General features: G+C 53.1%; 1 long non-coding RNA gene across 4 annotated transcripts in view; it reads right to left on the reverse strand.

Moving 5' to 3' along the window:
• The window catches only part of LOC126084101 (uncharacterized), a 36,759-nt gene extending 20,464 nt beyond the window's left edge, over nucleotides 1-16,295 (reverse strand). The window contains exons 1-5 of one of the 4 annotated variants that reach the window (XR_007518929.1): nucleotides 16,209-16,295; nucleotides 13,423-13,527; nucleotides 12,519-13,214; nucleotides 5,296-10,868; nucleotides 5,045-5,212 (exon numbers count right to left, since the gene is read on the reverse strand). This is a non-coding gene — a long non-coding RNA (uncharacterized LOC126084101). Of the gene's footprint in view, nucleotides 1-5,044; nucleotides 5,213-5,295; nucleotides 13,215-13,368; nucleotides 13,528-16,208 lie in introns of all 4 variants that reach the window. The other 3 variants (XR_007518928.1, XR_007518926.1, XR_007518927.1) reach the window with 3 other exon arrangements.
• Nucleotides 16,296-17,582: the final 1,287 nt, after the last annotated feature.

Below are 17,582 nucleotides of genomic sequence, written 5' to 3' on the forward strand. Positions count from 1 at the left end.
GGGAAATCTCATCTGCACTCAGCTCTCCCAATTATCCCCAGGTGGCTGTGCTCCGTGGGGGGCTCCCCCACATTCCTTTCTGTCTCTGCCTTTGTTTCCATCTCAAACAGGCCTGGGAGCTCCCAGGCTAAGAGTCTCCTCCTTAAGCCCCTGCCAAAGACCCCATTCACTGCGCAAAAAGAAGTTAAGCAAAAGGTGGCGGGCAGGCTTCCTTTCTCCCCACTCTCAGGGTAGGGGAGTTAAGAACTGTCCATCTGGATTCTTTTCTAAGCCCAAAGAAATCGGAGAGCAATTAAGAGAGTCATGGCTAGACCCTCCACCATCCTCTCTCCCTAATTAGTTTCTCTCTCACACACATCCTCCCTTGAGTTGGGGCCAAAACCAGCCTTAATGACCCAACACCTGCTCTCCCCCCGGTCCCCGTAGGTCCCCACGGATGGCCAAGGGTTTGGAGGTGAAAGGACTGAGAGGACAGGTGCAGATTTGTCTGGAGACCTCCTCATTGCAGTTGGTCCCAAGAAGTCCAGCTAAAGTAACCACACGTTTGCAAAGTGAGAATTTGGTGGTGGGACCTGGCAAGTGTTTAAAACCCAGAATGTACCAGAAGTTCCAGGATGCCTGGATGCCCCAAAGATGTCTCAGATGCCTGGTCGCAAATAAGGGCTCCATTCACATTTGCTAGAGCAGACTGGACTTGGAACCCCCCTCCCTGGTGCTGTTCTGTCCTGCTACAATGCCCAGAGGGGGCCTAGGAGAGGACATGACAGTCCACTGGGCTGGAGACTGGGCCCATGGGGCCTCAGGATCTCCCAACAGGAAGAGGGGATCACCATTGTGACTCCGGGGTGAGCTGGCAGTGTGGTGCCAGCCCCCCAGGGCTCTGCCATCTATACCTCCTGGCTCTGGAACACTGACCCTGTCCATGCCAAGTAGAGGTACCTCTGTAGCACCCCTTCCCTCACATCTCCCCAAAGGGTGAAGTTAAATGACCTTCATCTGACCTCACAAAGCTGCTGGCGGCCTGGACTTAGGGCCATCATGTCTGAACCAGGCACCCCAAGGAGAGCCTTCCTTATCCCAAACTCATCTCTCCCTTTCTAGTTGAGAACCCCAGGCTTGAGATGGCCTCCTCTGGGAAGGTGTAACTGTCTTCCAGAACTTTCTGTTGCTCAACCTGGGGATGGGAAACCAGGCTGCCCATCCTAATCTCTCCTTTGGGAGGGGGAACAGGACTCAAGAGGACAAAACCACACCTCGAGGTGAAAGGAGATAGGCCTGGGACTTTCTCAGAACTTGTTAAATCCCTGTCTCCTGAAAAGAAAAAAAAAATGCTCCCAGCGCCCAGCCCTCCTTCAGCTTAGCTGAGAGTGCCCATCTTCGCATCCTCCACTGCCCTTTAGCCCTTTGGGGCCTTAACGTGTCTCCTTCCACATTCCCTTCCGTGCAAAGCTGCCTCCCACTTGTCCGGGAAAAATTCCTCAGCAAGCTCATTAAACACAGGCAGAGTTTTTTTGCTTTTTTGTTTTTCTGGAAGTCAGACTGCTCATAAGAAAACACATTTAATTAACTTCATGCAAATGAATGAATAAAAACACATGCACCACTGTACTGAATTTATGCCAGGCTTTGACATTATTTGGAGAAATGTGTTTGGAGATAGAGTTCGAGGTTGAATCGCACTCAGGAAGCATGAGGTCAGGGGCCCTGGAAGCCACATGCAGCCTCCTCAGGCAGCTTGCAGGTGGGAGAACCCAGGGGTCAGAGGGGCGCCATTTTCCTTCCCACGAACACAGGCGTTTGAGCCACACTTGCCTCCCCACCCAGGAGGTAGTGGGAGAGGAGGTGCCCTCAGATTTAGGGGCAAGACCACCGTCTCTTCCCTGAAATCTTTGTCTACCCAGGAGAATCCAACACAAGGACACCAGGGAATGGCTTAGCATGACAAATGGGTGGAGAAGCCCCCTCCCACCGAGGTAATGGGGTCCTCTCAGCCTCACTACCTGGCTGGTCAGGGTCTCATCTCAGTACTTATTGCTCAGATTGGCCAGTCCATCACAACTTGAGTTTTTCTCATTTTGACCAAAGATTCTATAGAAAAAATCCCGATCAAAAGGGGAAAAATGCACAACAGAATTTCAAATTCTCATGGACTCCAGACTTTCTGGAAAGGAACCATGGAGGCTGGATGAACCCCTGAAACTATTGCCCTGAGACAATCTTTAAACCCTAAACCAAAAATATTCCCTGAAGTCTTCTTAAGACCAAAGAATAGTTTGGCTTAACTAGTAAAAAACCTCTGCCTTGAGCTTTGCACTCTTTTAAGAACTATCTATATGGGATCAAATTGACAACAGCAACTTGAAAGATTAGATAGGAACCTTAGGGGACAGTGAGTTTATGTTAATGGGGGAGGAACAAATCAGAAAAGGAGGGCGAGAATGGTTACACAACTCGAAGAATGTAATCAATGTCACTGAGTTGTACGTATAGAAACTGTTGGTGTGTGTGCTGTGTATATTCTCAACGACAACTACAAAACGAAAAATTTTTTTTAAATCTGAGTTTTTCTGAAAAATGATTATTTCTTTCAACATTTAATAATGGCTTTTCTCCCACTCCCGGAATGGTGGTCTGTGTTATGTTATGTTTCAACTTCTTTCATTGAGAATCTGACATTTTTATGTATTTTCCACCTAAAAAACCCAAAACACATGTTTGCCTGAGACTTACCATTCACAAGCATCCCTGAACTATTACCCTATCCAAAGTCGTTCCAACCCAAACTCCTGAGGGATGTGGGGAGGCTGGCACAGGCTAGGGCTATCCAGAGAGAGAGTCGCTGGGCAGCGAAAAAGTGAATGCACTCGGATGCTAACCGAAAGGTTGGCGGTTCAAGCCCGTCCAGAGTGCCTCAGCAGATAAGCCTGGCAATCTACTTCCTGAAACCCTATGGAGTACAGTTCTACTCTGACATTCATGGGGGTCACCATGAGTCTAAATCGACTCAACAGCAGCAGGTTTATCTGGGAGAATGGTCTGAGCTACTTTTTGGGCTGGCTCTGCCTGTTTGATCTTCCCTTCACCTTCATTTTGCCCTTGGCTGCACCCGCCTTGAGCTAGCCCTGAGAGCTCCCTAAGGAAAGATGTAGAAGCCAGGGGCATCTGGCTCAAACCGACAACGCGGATGCTTTCTCAGAAACCCTGAGCCCTCCCGGAGTTGAGCACCCTGCCCTGTGCAAAGCTCAGCATTGCCGTGTTTGCAGGTGGCTCAGCACATGCCAGCTGCGGAGTAAATGTCACAGCATAGAGCCTTCCCGGCACAGTCCTCCCTGGAGCCGGCCCTGGGCACACACTCCCACCCCCCCACCTGCTTGGAGCTCTCCAGAGGGTGAAGACAAGACGACAGAGGCAGCAAGACAGAGGCAGCAATCCCCTGTCTGGAGACCTTGGCCCCTCTCTGCCTACATGAACAGATCTTGTTTAAACACCACCTTCCGTCCCATTTCTATTCAGGGGAGAAGAGCAGCCTGCGAGCAAGCTGGCTCAGAGCTCTGTCGATGTCCATGTTGACATTGAAGAGGTTCAGCAAAGTGGGGTGGGAGGCCGGGGCCTGCGAGGGGAGGACCAGGCCACTCGGCCCACTGGATGGCAGGTGGCACACACAGGCTTGAGGGGCACCTGAGGGGTCCAGTGCAGAGTGATGGCTCCACCCATTGGCCTCCCTCTGCCAAAGGCCCCAGGGTGAGCACCAAGGGTGAGGTGGGGGCCTCTGGGGCCAGGCCCAGTGCTGCGACCCTGCAGATATCTGCAGAATTAAGTCAGCTTCACCCTCACCCTTGAGGCCTTCCTCAACCGCACCTGGGCCACCCACAGGCTGCCTACACCCATTCCTTCAACCAGCTGCCCTGCGAGTTGGCTCCAAAAGCAACCCACTGCCACCCCCTGACACAAGCCCAGCTCCTCGAAGCAAGAAAGAAAGTGCCCCCACTGAGCTGCCTCACCCTGTCCCCTATGACTTTACCCTGTGGTGGCCAGTCAAGGTGCAGGTGGGCCCAGCTGGCACAGGTCGCCTGGCTCCCACACGACCATGCTCAGCTGACACATCACCACATGGGGCCCCGAGAGCAGCACAGGTAGACCTGCTAGTCCTTAAGCAAAGCCTGGTCTGGGGCATCCCAGTTAATGCATCCTGACTCAGCGAGCCACAAGGCAACCAACCATGAGTCCTGGACGGCATCATGGACTACAATCCTCTGCTCGCCGCTTCTCGACTATCACTGATTTTATTTAAACAAACAAAAAAATGCCCATCTCATTCCAATTTCAGGGGTGAGGAAAAGAGCCCAACAAGGGACTCACTCAAAAGCCACTATTTGATTAAAGGACGTTATCAAAGCCTCGTGTGTGAGAAACCAAGATTCTCCACAGGGAGTGGCGTTGCCAAGGCTTGCAGGGAAAAACGTTATCCTAGCTGGAGCTAGACCTATTTCCAGAACTCCAAAGTGGCCCCCAGGCTGGGCTTGGGAGGCCAGGTACATCATGGGTTCATTCTGTTAGCCTGTTCAGCACAGCTTGATTGAAGACCTACTGTGTTTGTGGAGCTCCTGAGTAGCGCAAACTGTTAACACGCTCGGCTGCTAACCAAAAGTTGGAGGTTCAAGTCCACCCAGAGGCACCTTAGAAGAAAGGCCGTTGAAAACCCTATGCAGCACGGTTCTACTTGGACACACATGGGGTCACTGTGAGTCAGAATTGACTTGACAACTAACTGGTTACCATGTGCCCTGGCCCAAGCCAGAGCTGGGCGCTCCTCACTTACCGTCCTGGCCCTCAGCACGCACAGTCGGCCAGGCTGGACCCTCTACAGCGTGGCAGGGATCTCTGCTCCAGGCAGCTTCCGGCCCCTAGGCCTCTGGTGTTGCTACAGAAGAGGACCACCCCTTCATAGAATGCCCGCACCCCGGATTTAGCGTTCACATTCTTGAACAAAGAGTAGACATGAGCTGACCCCAAGGATCACGGTGTCGCAAGGAGAGACACTCACCTAAAACCAGGAAGGAGTCAAGACCCATTGGGCTCGGCGTTAAGGTGCCAGGTGATCATGAGACGGGTGGGTCAGGGCGGTGGCCTCAGGGGTGCTTTAGCCTCTTCGATCCTGTTCTTCAGCCAACCCAGCCAGGTCACAGCCCACGTGCGCAGGACGAGGCTAACCCTGGGGAAGGCCAAAGAGTTAGAAATACTGGAAAGCACGTGTGCAGGAGGGCCGTACACACAGAGGATGGACCGCAATCTCACCTGCAGCAGGTGTTCGGGAGTAAGGAAATGTGAGGTGAGCAATGGCAGAAAAGAGACGCAAACAAGGGCAAAACCCGTGCTGAGTAGCCAGCAAGTCCCCGGCGCAGGCACAGGATCCCAGAAGCTTGTGCGACAGTCTGGGCGGGCTGGGGGCAGTGCCACCAAGGCAAGGTCACAAGGGTCTCTGGGTCCAGCGGGACAGGAGATGCTGCAGTCCATGATCACCGCGGCCCTGGGGAGCCAGGCCCGTGGGAGGACAGCTTTTGGGAGATGAAGATGCCAGCAGCGGCCTGTGCTGTGGGCACCGGGGGGTTATTGGAAACTTGGGGTAAGTGCCCACACCCACGCTGTGCGGGGTAAGGGGCAGGAAGCGTGGCTTCTGGGGCTGAGGAGTGGTGCTTGGACTTGGTGGCAGGTGGCAGGTGTGTGGCAGCAGGTAGGGGGAGACAACTACAGGAGTGGGCTGCTGGCAGAGGGCTGGGGAGTTCTGTGGTCAGGCACATCGGTCAGGCTGGGCACTGTGGCCAGAGACTTGTAGCAGGCAGAGTGCCAGGTGGGGAATTCACCTGGCCACCTGGGAGGTGGAGCTACCAGGCAGCAAGGAGCAGCAGACAGCCAGGCAGAGGGGAGCCCACGGCTGCTCCCTGGAGGTTCCCAGCCACTGGTCCTTTGCACTGGCCTCAGGCCCCAGAACTAGGGGCAAAGGGGCTGATTTAGGCCCTGGGGGAGGAGGGAGTGAAGGAGGGGGAGGGGGAGGGGGACAGGCCCAGGTCACGGACCCAAGTCAAGAGGGAGACCTGTTTGGCCAAAGCCCAGGGGCACCACAGTCTGTGCTCCTACCTGACCTGGGCACTCGGCCAGGAAACGTCCAGCACAACCATCAGCTTGTGAGCGAAGGGTAGCAAGGGGAGGGCGGCCGAACCCCAGGAGATGGGCAGGTATGAGCCCCCCGGGTTGGAACTAAAGGTCACGGTGACCAACTAGCCAAAGGCAGGAGATCAGGCCACCATGCAGGCCCCTCTCACCTGCCCTCTGAGGTCACCCCCGGCAGGAGTGACCCCCCCTGCCCTCCCATCGGACTCAGAGGCCATCGGGGGCACAGTAGCATGGCGGTGCCCAGCCAGGGCCGGGCCCGTGGGCCTGCTCAGCGAGGATCCACTGTTGGACGACAGGATGGGCCAGCGGGTGAACAGAGGGCACGGCCAGCGGAGCCCTGCCCTGCCCAGCCTTGCCCACTCCTCTGCTGACTAACACAAAACCCACCTCTGCCCTCCTGCCCTGAAGCCGCTGGTGCCCAGCTACTGGAATCGCCGCCGGGCCTCCTCATTGACTCGCCCGTCCAAGCAGACGTCCCACATACTCTCGCTGAGCCCCTTTTGTGCCAGGCCTGGTGTCTGGGACACTCAGCAGAGGGGCGGGGCTGGCCTAGGGCACCCCAGGAGGTTCCCAGCCAGGTTAGAAAATGGGGGGGAGGGAGAACAGAAGAGACAGAGAGGGGGAGCAAAGAAAGACAACAGGAGAGGGAAAGACACAGCGAACAGGAGACAGAGAAAACAGGAGACAGAGACGGAGGGAGAAGAGAGGAAGGAGGAAGAAGGGAAGAGAGCTTAGAGAGCTAGAGCAGAGAGAGGGAGAGATGAGACAGACAGAAAAAATGGGGGAGAGGGGCCAGAGAAGGGAGAGAAGAGGAGGAAGGGAGGTGCTGGAACAGAGGCGCAGGAGTAAAAGCAGAAAAGTAAGTGAGAGGAGTGGGGGGAGCACCACTTCCTGGCCTTGCTCGTTCCTGCTTCCATCTGGTTTAAGCCCTGTCTCCCCATCTTCTCCCAACCCTCCAGGAAGGACTTCAGTAGGCTTTGGGGTTGGGGCTCAGCACAGCAAGCCCACCTCACCCCCAGCTAGAAAAGTGGGGTGCAGAGGCCCTATGTACAAAGCAGCTAAGAACTGCATCCATTTGGGGTGCACACACACCCTTGAGGGCTCTAACGACCACCCACACAAGGGAGTCAATAAACTCAAGGCCCTCTCCTGGTGGCCTCAGTAACGTTTAAGACTGGTTTCCAGAAACCCAGGCAGGAGTGGGCTTCTTGCATTGGGCTGCAGGCCTGGCTAGAGCTCAGAGTTTCATTTGGTGTGGAAGTCACCCTGGGGAGTTTCTGCCACGTCAGAGGCAGCATGAGGGGCTCTGAAAGCCTCAGGTGGCAGAAGAGCCACAAATGAGCATAAGATCCCAAGACCCAGGAACTGGGTAGATCTACCGAGGTCTGCCACCCCAGTCTCAAATGCCCACAGGGGATTCTCTACTAACAGTGGCTTTGGCAACTGGTTTTTAATGATTGATAGTCTATTGGGGAGAGGGAGGCATGTGCAATTTTTACCCTTAAAATAAGTTTGAAAACATCAAAAACACCCGCATGATTTTACTCTCCAATAACTCCATGCAGGAGAGGGGGAGGCTTGGGGGGGGTCTACCATTCTTGTCTCAGCCCCCTAGGCTCATACATCTAATTTTGATCATTTGAAAGGACTTCACCCGACAGGGTGGCTCTCACCCCAACCCACCCAATTGAACATCCCTTTGCATCCTCTTTATCGAGGTGCTGGGCTAGTCGTTGGCGCTAACTTGAAAGGGGCATCCAATTCCAACCCACGATGCCAGAGAATCCTCAGCCAACAGACTCATTAACGGAGGGAAGCCGCCTAAGTTTTCAACTAATAAAGTTTGCTTGCTCCAGCCACCTCTGGTCTCCCTCAATTCTCTTCTCTTGGCCAGAAGATCTGGAGTTTAAACTGGAGTGATCTAATCTTGATTGATCTGCCTTGGGGTGAGAAACATTTCGAACTCAGGACAAACGCCCTCAAGTTTCAGACGCAGGACATGCCCACTCCAAAATTATTAAAGGGTTCCAGGGCATTCAGTGCCCAGGCTGGAACCGGGGGAATTTCAGGGAGATAAGCCAGGCACAGCACAAAGTGGGGAGGGGTTATCCGGTGGTAAACCTTGGGACTACAGGTTCTGAAGTGAGCTTTCATCTCCACTCTTGACACCTGACTTGCTGAGCAATCTTGGCAAATCCCTTGCCCTCTCGGAGTTTCAGTTCCATCTACGTTGTTTCAGGCTACCTAAGGGAGTTGGCCCACGACCCGTGATAACCCCACGCACAGTGGAACAAAAAGCTGCCCAGTCCTCCACCATCCCCACGATTGGCTGTGGATTGTTGCGATCCACAGGGTTCTCACTGGCTGATTTTTGGAAGGAGACCATCAGGCCTTTCTTCCTAGTCCATCTTAGTCTGGAAGCTCCGCTGAAACCTATTCAGCATCATAGCAACACCCAAGTCTCCAGCGACAGATGGGCGGTGGCCACACGTGAGGTGCATATTGGCCCAGAATCAAACCCAGGTCTCCCGCATAAAAAGTGAGAATTCTACCACTGAACCACCACGGCCCCTCCAAATTTCATCTACGCAGGAGATCTATTCTCCTCGGAGAGGTGGTGACACCTCTAAAGTAAACTCCTACCCAGCGACCAAACAGGCCACCATGATGAGCTGTTGACATTTTGTCCTTGTCTCCACCTGGCGTCTTCACTATGGGACCCTTCCATGAACTGCACGTCTATGACCTGGCCCTGTTCTGTCACTTGGTAATTCTTAAGAATTTTTTCTAATGCTCTCAGGGGGTCCTGAGATGAGTCCGGTGAGGGAATACCCTGTTCCCCTGCTCTGGGACAGCCCGGTGAGATGGCCCTGGCCAACTGCAACTACGTGTGGGATCAAACCCTGGTGGCGCAGTGGTTAAGTGCTACAGTTGCTAGCCGAAGGGTCAGCAGTTCAAATCCGCCAGGCGCTCCTTGGAAACTCTACGGGGCAGTTCTACTCTGTCCTATAGGTCGCTATGAGTCGGAATCGACTCATCGGCACTGGGTTTGGTTTTTTTTTTTTTTTTTCTGGTGGGCTCAAAGGAAACCCTGGTGGCGTAGTGGTTAAGTGCTACGGCTGCTAACCAAAAGGTCAGCGGTTTGAATCCACCAGGCGCTCCTTGGAAACTCTATGGGGCAGTGCTACTCTGTCCTATAGGGTCGCTATGAGTCGGAATTGACTCGACGGCAGCGGGTTTGGTTCGGTTTTTTTCGCAGGGTCAAAGAAAGACACCTCCTCTAGAGCCGTCCCATTTGCAGCTGCTTCAGCCCCAAACCCGGGCTCAGAGCAACCATGAACAGCTGCTGAGGCAGACTTAAATGAGAAGCTGATGAAATTATCAACTCTGGCCCCAAATGAGCCGTGTGGCTTCAGAAGCTGCGTGGCCCCTGCCCTATGGACACCAGATCACCTCATTATGATAATCAGTGTACTTTTCCTCCATGGACAAAGAAGGCTCCTTATGAGATGAATATTGGAATCCAGCAGCTACCTCGTTAATGTACGCAGCCTCTTCCCGCCGACAAGCCCTGAGATTAGCCTTGTGTTCATTAAGGGAAAAAGGCGGCAGACAGTGGAATAAAACAGACTAACACGGCCAGGGGAGGGGAAGGCTGTTTTGTGGGCCATTCATTCACTGAATACTCCGTGTACCTTCGGGGATTTAATCACCAACGGAGGGCGTGGGGGAGAGGGAGCAGGGTTCACCAGGATGCAGGAGGTAAAAAGGAAAAAGTTGAGGGATGGAGTTAAAAACTCAAAAAAAAAAAAAAAACAACCAGGGACCTTCGATTTGAAAGCTTCCTGGCATTTGTCCTAGGGCTTAATCAATTTAAAACCTTCTTCCTGTTTCATTTCTTTTAGCCCAGCCTGACACAAGAGAAAATCTTTCGCTGGACACATTTTTGGGGTCGATTTTAATGTCTTATAAGTCTCCCTTTCCTATTTTCTTTTTTTGCCTTTAATACTTTTTTTCTTTTCCCAATTCCTTCCTTATTTCTTTCCCCATTTTTTCCTTCTTGCCCCTCCGCTTTGGTCTTACTCATTGGAACTGAACATAAGAAAATCTATCTTGACTCCAATTATATTTTTTTGTGAGTACTTTATTTACATTATATCAAGCCCTTCAAATAGTGCCAAGAGTATCCTGTAGGATAGCCCACCTGACCTGCCAGGTAAAAGTTATTAACCCCATTTTGCAACTGAGAAAAGAATGGTTTAGAAAGGCTAACCTAACCCAAGGCCTGAGTGCAAGTTTAGCCAGGACTCGAACCCAGGTCAGTTCTACTCTAGAGTGCTTCAGGCAGCAAGATAAGGTGGCAAGAAGCAGGTTCCAGAAGTCAACAGACCTGGGTATAGGAGATCCTGGGGGATACTAGGAACGAGGGAAGCTGGGAGCTGCGCCTCCATGAAGCCAATGGGAACCGTGTGTCAGCAGAAGTGAACTAGTGCCAAACAGCCATGGAAAGAATAGAAATGTGTCATGTGTCATGTGTCCATGCGCCGGAAATGTGTCGAGGCGTTAAGCTTCAGAAAAGACATTACCTTCATGAGCCATTAGGCGGAGGAGAGAAGTCAAGAGCAGTGGGTTGAAGAGGAAATTGGAGGTGAAGAAGTGAAGGCAGCAAGTGGAGACAGGCCTTTCGAGAAGCTGGGCTGTGAAAGGAAAGAGAGAGACGGTAGTGGCTAGAAAGGACCATGTTGAGGACAGACAGACCCGGGAAGGCTCAACCCTGTGTCGAGCTGGTGGAAAGAGCAGAGTTCGAAATTCAGAGGGAATCACTGAAGGTCAGAGACAGCAGGAGACGGCACAGGGGACACCTCTTTCCTAAAACTTAAGAGGCAAAGGAGGGGTGCAAATGCATGATGAGAACCCAGTAGGAAGAGCCCTTGATGGCCTCAGTTTCCCAGGGTGGTGGCAGGCCGGTCTGAGCCAGGACGGGGTGTTGTGAGGATCAAATGAATTGATGGATGCAAAAGGGTTTTGCAAACTGCTCTGGGAGGAACCCTGTTGGCTCTGATTACTCACTGCTTATTCATGGGTAGCACTCAATTTTACAGCCCACTCGACTCTCTCTGGGGCCGGGAATTTCACTGGCCATAAATTATTTGTCCTGAACATTAAGGATGTAAAACCAGTGGTAAACGCTCCTGCCAAGCTAGGGGAGACAAAAGGTCCCCTCCTAATAGCCTGGATTAACTCAAAGCAGATCTCCGCCCACTTCATTTGTCACCTTCCAAGTCATCCTTCCACCTTAATTTGCCACTTAATCCAATCAGCCCCTTTCAGATGCCCAGGGGCTATTGTCTCCAGCAAGCTGTGCTGCTCTAAAGCTGGCCTGAGCTCTTTTTGTCTCGTCTGGACAAAACTGGTTGGCTTAAAAGGGGACGAAAGAAAAGTGCTGGTCAAATGAGGACCCCAATTAGCTTCCAAGGGACTGTTTTCTTCATCTTTGGGGCACGTACCTAGCTTGCTGCGCCACACATATTGTCAGCGCGCCAGAAAAGGTTGGCTGAATTAATTGTTTTTATTTATCCTGGAGTTGATTTATTAGGCACAAACACACACAGCACCTAATAGGTGCTGGTTATTATTACTGCAGGGAGGACAGGGCTGGACACCAATGAGAGACAGCCTCAGGCTGTTAAATATCTAGCAATTTCCACGGTCATTTACAAAGCACTTTCGGAGCAGTTACATAGTTTGGTCTTCAAAAGCGTAGATAAACGTGGGTTTTTTGTTGTTGTTTGTTTGTTTGTTGCTTTTATTTTTCTAATCCCCATTTAGACCACTAAAGGAACTGAAACTCAGAGAAGTTAAGCAACTTGTTTAAGGTCACATCGCTATTAAGAGGTGAAGCCAGCACGTGCTATCTGCATTAGGGCCACCCAGACCCCCAAGACCACCCTGGGCAGCTAGGATTTCAAACAGACTGTCCCACTGTCAAAGGACTGATTTGAAATAAAATTTCCCTCAGTGTGACTCCCGGGGAGGGGGCAACAGGGCACTGAGGGGCAGCTACAACGGCACCCAGGGTCCAACCTGACCCCTTCTCTTGCCAGCAATGTGACAAAGTACTTATACTGCTTCAGCTTCAGCTTCTTTACGGTAAATGTGGATAAAGCTGGCCCCATGAGGTGGGCTCCTCTTCCCCACCCACCCTTTAAGAATTGTACAAGTCAATACCAAACTCATCCTCCTAGATAAACAAGGCTGCCACTTGAGAAAGTGCTCCGGAAAAGACCACCTGCAGGACTCGAAGTCCTACCCAAGCCAGCCCCATGCCCATCTCAGTGGACCCCTACCTGGTGCCAGGTGTGGACAGGGGTGGCTGGAATGCTGCTGGAGAATAAATAAGACAAGTGAGCGGGCAGGAACCGCTGAGCTGCCAAACCTTTTTAACAAGCATTTGCTGCTGGCTTTTTCTTCTCTGCCTGCCCTGCCTGAGGCTGTTTTGCATCATTTAATTCTCACAACAACCCCGGGAGGTCACTCCTATCACCCCCCAGATAAGGATAGGAGGACTTGGAGAGGTAGGGCTTGCCCTTGGAGGTTCAGCAGCACGGCGTCAGGACTCATGCTCATTCCAGAAGCCCAGCGGGGCCCTGGAATTGCCAGCAAGATGCTGGTCAAGCTATTGGCCCAGGTCCCACTCTTGAGAAGTTCCCAAAGGGGTCCTTCCCTCTAGGGCCTTGTAAGGGTAACAACAGGGTCAGTTGGCAAAGATTGACACCCCCTTGGGCAGGGAAACACTCCAGTTCGCTGGCACATTAAAGCAAGCAAAGACACAGGAAAACATCCAAGCATCAAGGCACAGCAAAGGTCAGGGGTTAACGACCAATGCCCCCTCACTAGGGCATTGGTTTAAGCATTTAGCCAAGAGGGGCAGCAGGTGGGTGAGCTCTGGTCCTGATCATCCTTCACTGTCTTGGTCCTGGGGGTCCGCCCGTGGCTGCTCTGTGGGCTGATGGGATCCTGGGATCCGTGCTCCGAGTTGCCCTCTGCAATTGATCAGAGATTAGAGGACCACGTTAAAAGCCAAGTCTAGACAGTAACTACTATTTTAATTAATTAATTACAATTAACAACAGTAAAAATTAAAAATATTTTAATTGTTAACGGGTCTCGGGGTGGTGCAAGGGGGTGGAGGCTTACTGGATTCTGCCTGCCATGTTGTGTATAAAATGCGAAAAGGTGTGGTTGAGGTACCATAAGGTGGAGATGAGCAGCAAATCCCTTGGCAGCAGCCTGGCATTCCAGAGGTGGTCCTTGAAGACAAGGCGGTGAACTGATGATGTCATCCCGGAAGAGACCCTATGGCATGGAGGGGGCCAGATTAGAAACCATCTTGATGACCTCTAATGGCCAGCACAGGAACAGCAGAGAGAGGGAGGGCACAGACAGAAAGTGGGAGGGGGCAGTCAGAGAGGAAGGAGGACAGTCATAGAGAGAGGACGGGGAGGACGGGGGGGGGGATCAGACAGAAAGGGGTCAGAGAGAGAGAGAGGTAGGGGGCAGTCGGAGAGGGAGGGAGAGGGGATGGTCATGGAGAGAGGGAGGGGGAACTTTCAGAAAGAGAGGGAGGGGAGACAGGGGGCTTTCAGAGAGGGAGGGAGGACAGACAGTGAGGGGGCAGTCAGAGAGGAAAGGAGGGGGGAAGGAGTGAGAGAAGGGAGGAGGAAAGAGGGAGGGGGAGGAGGGAAGGGGAGGAGAAAGGGACAGGAGGAGGAGGGAGAGGAGAAAGGGGAGGAGAAAGGGGAGGAGAAGAAGGGAGAAGTGGGAGGGGGTAAAGATAACTTGATTGACAGGTCACAAGTGTTAGGTCGTGTGCGCATGCGCAACTCAAAAAGCCCGCGGGAGGGAAGCGCCGTTTCCAATCACAACCGCTAGGGGGCACGCGGCCCGCGCCTACCATCTGACAGCACAGACACCTGCGGCTGGTTTGCGCTCCCCACCCCCACCCCCGCCAGGCCCGCAGCTGCCAGAGGCACAGCTGGTGAAAAATGGGGGGGAGGGGGGAGCGCCCAACAGGTCTCAGGCTTGGAGGGGGCACAGCCCACCCTAGCCTATTGCACAGGGACACTATGTCCCCCAAACACCACGACCACCATCATCGGCCGGAGTCCACCTGTGGACACCACATAGGCCCCCTCCCCACGCCCAAGTAGCCTTCTGCACCCCCCAACCACGGGACCCATCCCGCACCAGAGAGACTTGAAGAGATTAAGGCAACACTCGCCATAGGGGTCTTCCCAGAGCTCGAGTCTACTTTTAATAAGTAAAAAACAGCAATCTTGGCTCAGACCTTCGGTATATTCAATTAAAACTTAATTAAAAATAAGAATACCCAGTCTTCAATACACTGGTTTCACTCATTTCTGTGGTCTCGGGACACATGGTATAAAATACGGTATCGCCAGAAAATCATATATACAGGTGGCCAAAAATCCTCTGGACCACCCGCCCTCTCCTCCTTCGCCCCCAGTCATCAACCTTTCCCCTGAGCCTCCCCCTTCCTCTTTCGCCCCCCACAAGAATTTCAAGACTCCTTACATGGCGCTTAATTATCTTTTTTATGGTCTCTTCATCCTGCCCCAATGAGTCATACCTTTCTAAGACCCCAGAAACCAAAACCGACTGTAATAAACTCTTCTGGGGCCACAACACCCCAAGTCACAAAACCAACACCAATCACCACATCTCTGCCCACAGCAAACCCTGCAGCCTGCTCCCCAGCCAACCTGGGGTTCTTAACACATTTCCTCCCTTAGGGAAATGAATGCAGAATCCACCAGTAAATCCCGCGCGGACCCCCTCCAGCAGGAGAACAAAGGCCACCTCCCTCCCCTCCCCGCCCCCCAAAATTCCGCAGTGCCACCAGCGCCCTCTAGCGGCCAATAAAGAAACCTTCCAGAAACCTGCCACGTAGCAAACCCCCTCGCGCCCCCCCCATCCGTCAACCCTGAGTGGGGAGGGGGCGGCGTGGGGGGGCTTGACAGGGACAAAGGAAATGGCAAAAGGCGACTTTGCCAAAAGTCAAATGCCTGCAACACGTCAGAATCTTCCAGTGACCGTCCCGCGCAAAGCTGAGAAGACCCCCATCCCCCAATTCGCAGCTCCCAGAGCCCAGAACCCCCTTCCCCAACATGCCCCTTTTCTGCATTTCTCTTCTCTCTAGATTAGTCTCTCCCAGACACAAGGTCATGGCCTTCTCTACACCCCAACGCCCCCCTAATTTTATTCTGTCCATGCTCCCAATTCCTTGACTCTCCCGCTGGTCTCCTCTGCTACAGGATGGACACTACTAGAGGCTGAGGCAGGTTTGCAATTGGGCGCCATATCTTCCCACTGTTAAAACGGTGGACCAAGGTGGAACCAGAAGATACAGGTCAGAAAATACACTTTCTACATTTCGCCTAGAACCGCTCTGGACTAAACCTGTGTCTTGCGTTCCGAGTCCCGCAGATAGGAAACGCTACCCCTCACGCCCACTGTCCACCAAGAGTCTGGCCTCAAACTAGCGGGGGAAATATGCCCAGTAGAACCTTTTTTTCGGGGGGTTTTCCCCCCTAAATCACGGGAAAGGCAGAATGCATTCGCCGCCATATCTTCCACTATTGACGTGACACTCTAAAGGCGACTTCCAATACAGAAAATCTGACTTTTGGACCACAGAGACCGCAATATACTGGATTTCAACCGGGTTGAACCCGATTCTTGGACTCCTCTTAATTTAAGACCCTACCACTGAGCCTACCTCCAAGGACTGGACAAGAAGGGGCCCTGATTTCCCCCCAGAAAAATGTGCCTGGACCTTTTCCTTCCCAATAGAATTTCGCTGCCGGTGCTAGAGGACCAGGCGAGGTGGCCGCCTTCAGGAGAAGGTAGGTCCTGGCGGCTCTTTCCTGGGTGTCCAGGAGGACAGAGCCCAGCCCAGAAGGGGGTGTCGTCTTCCTTTTGCACATCCTTTCAGGCAAGGATGGCCAACCACTCACCAAGCGGGGTTCTCGCGTGGGCGCCCCGGCGCTCCCGAGGAGCTGCAGCCACGGCCAGCGGGCCAAGGCGCGCTCCATCCCAGCTCTCCGCGGTCTGCGCCAGGGGCTGGCTGGGTGGGGTTTTTATGGAAGCACAGAAGGGGTGGTCTCTGACGTCAGCGCATTCTGCTGCAATGCGCTCATTTCTCCAAAAGTGATTGGCCGGAAAAATGAGCCCCCCAGATTCTATGACAAATTGCTCTAGCCGCACCCAGATTGCAGCAAAGAAGGCAGGAAAAAATTCTGCCGCAATGCCGCTCGCCGCCATGACCAACACCCTCTGGTCGCTGGCGCTTCTTCCCTACATGAGTCCTGCTCAAGGGACAGGCGGGTTGGTGTCCATGATATGCTGGGAGAAGGGGGCGAAGGATGGTTTTCCTTAGACGGGCGGAAGGTAACGCTGGGGCGCGGGGAGCAGCAAACCACATACCTGGCCGTATCCGAGCATCTATCAGAAAAGGTGGGCTCAGGGAAAGAAAACGATGCTTTCTGCTCATTGCTTCGAAATAAAACATCCCGGACCAGATAACCGGTTCCCAAAGGGACCTGGGTTGCTGTCACCCCCTTCTAACCCACCCATCCATTTCTGATTGGTTATTTTCAACACAGGAGACCCCGCGCAGCATCTTCAAGTCAGAAACCTGGTTTTTATAAGTTTCCAGCTCTGCCGCTCACAACCTGTGCATCCAGAGCCCTGCCAGGTCCCTTCCCCTGCGGGAGGGAGGGGGTCCTTTTTCCGACGTTGACGGGGGCACCCCTAACCGGAGTCGGAATAAGAATCTAGACTGTGAGCAGTGTCCCTCCAGGAAAAGTACTTTTGAGGGAAGTATGTGTCCCATGTGGAGATGCCAGGTGCACCTCCAAAGTTGCGGTGGTTTCCCACACACTCACTTTGAATAAGCCCCCCCCCCACCATGGTCCTGGGGAGACAGGCACGGACACGTGTTGCTGCCCAGCCTCGTGCTCCGGGACTTGGCACATGAGAGTTAATCCTTAACAGGTGGCGCCTCCGGCAGCTTTGCCCGGCACTGAGTGGGGAAAGCGGTAGGGCCGTCAATCAAATGTCCTCTCGCAAAGGTCAAAATGCTGTTGAAAGGGACTAAGGATCTATCTTAGGGTGACAGGTGGGTAGCAGCCGGGAGGGCAAGGATGGAGTGCTTGGTGACAGAAAAAGGGTGAGAATGAGCAATGAGTCCCAAAGGGGAAAGGCAAAGAGGCCGGCGGGGGTATCAGGTTAGACCAGCTACTGCACGTCTTCCAGAAGGGGGGGTTCCCCGGTGCCCAGTGCCGGCCAGGTGCCTGTAAACTACGGGGGACATTCCCGGGCTCAGAAAG

This window comes from Elephas maximus, chromosome 10 (genome assembly GCF_024166365.1).
Source record: "Elephas maximus indicus isolate mEleMax1 chromosome 10, mEleMax1 primary haplotype, whole genome shotgun sequence".
Classification (NCBI taxonomy): Eukaryota; Metazoa; Chordata; class Mammalia; order Proboscidea; family Elephantidae; genus Elephas; species Elephas maximus.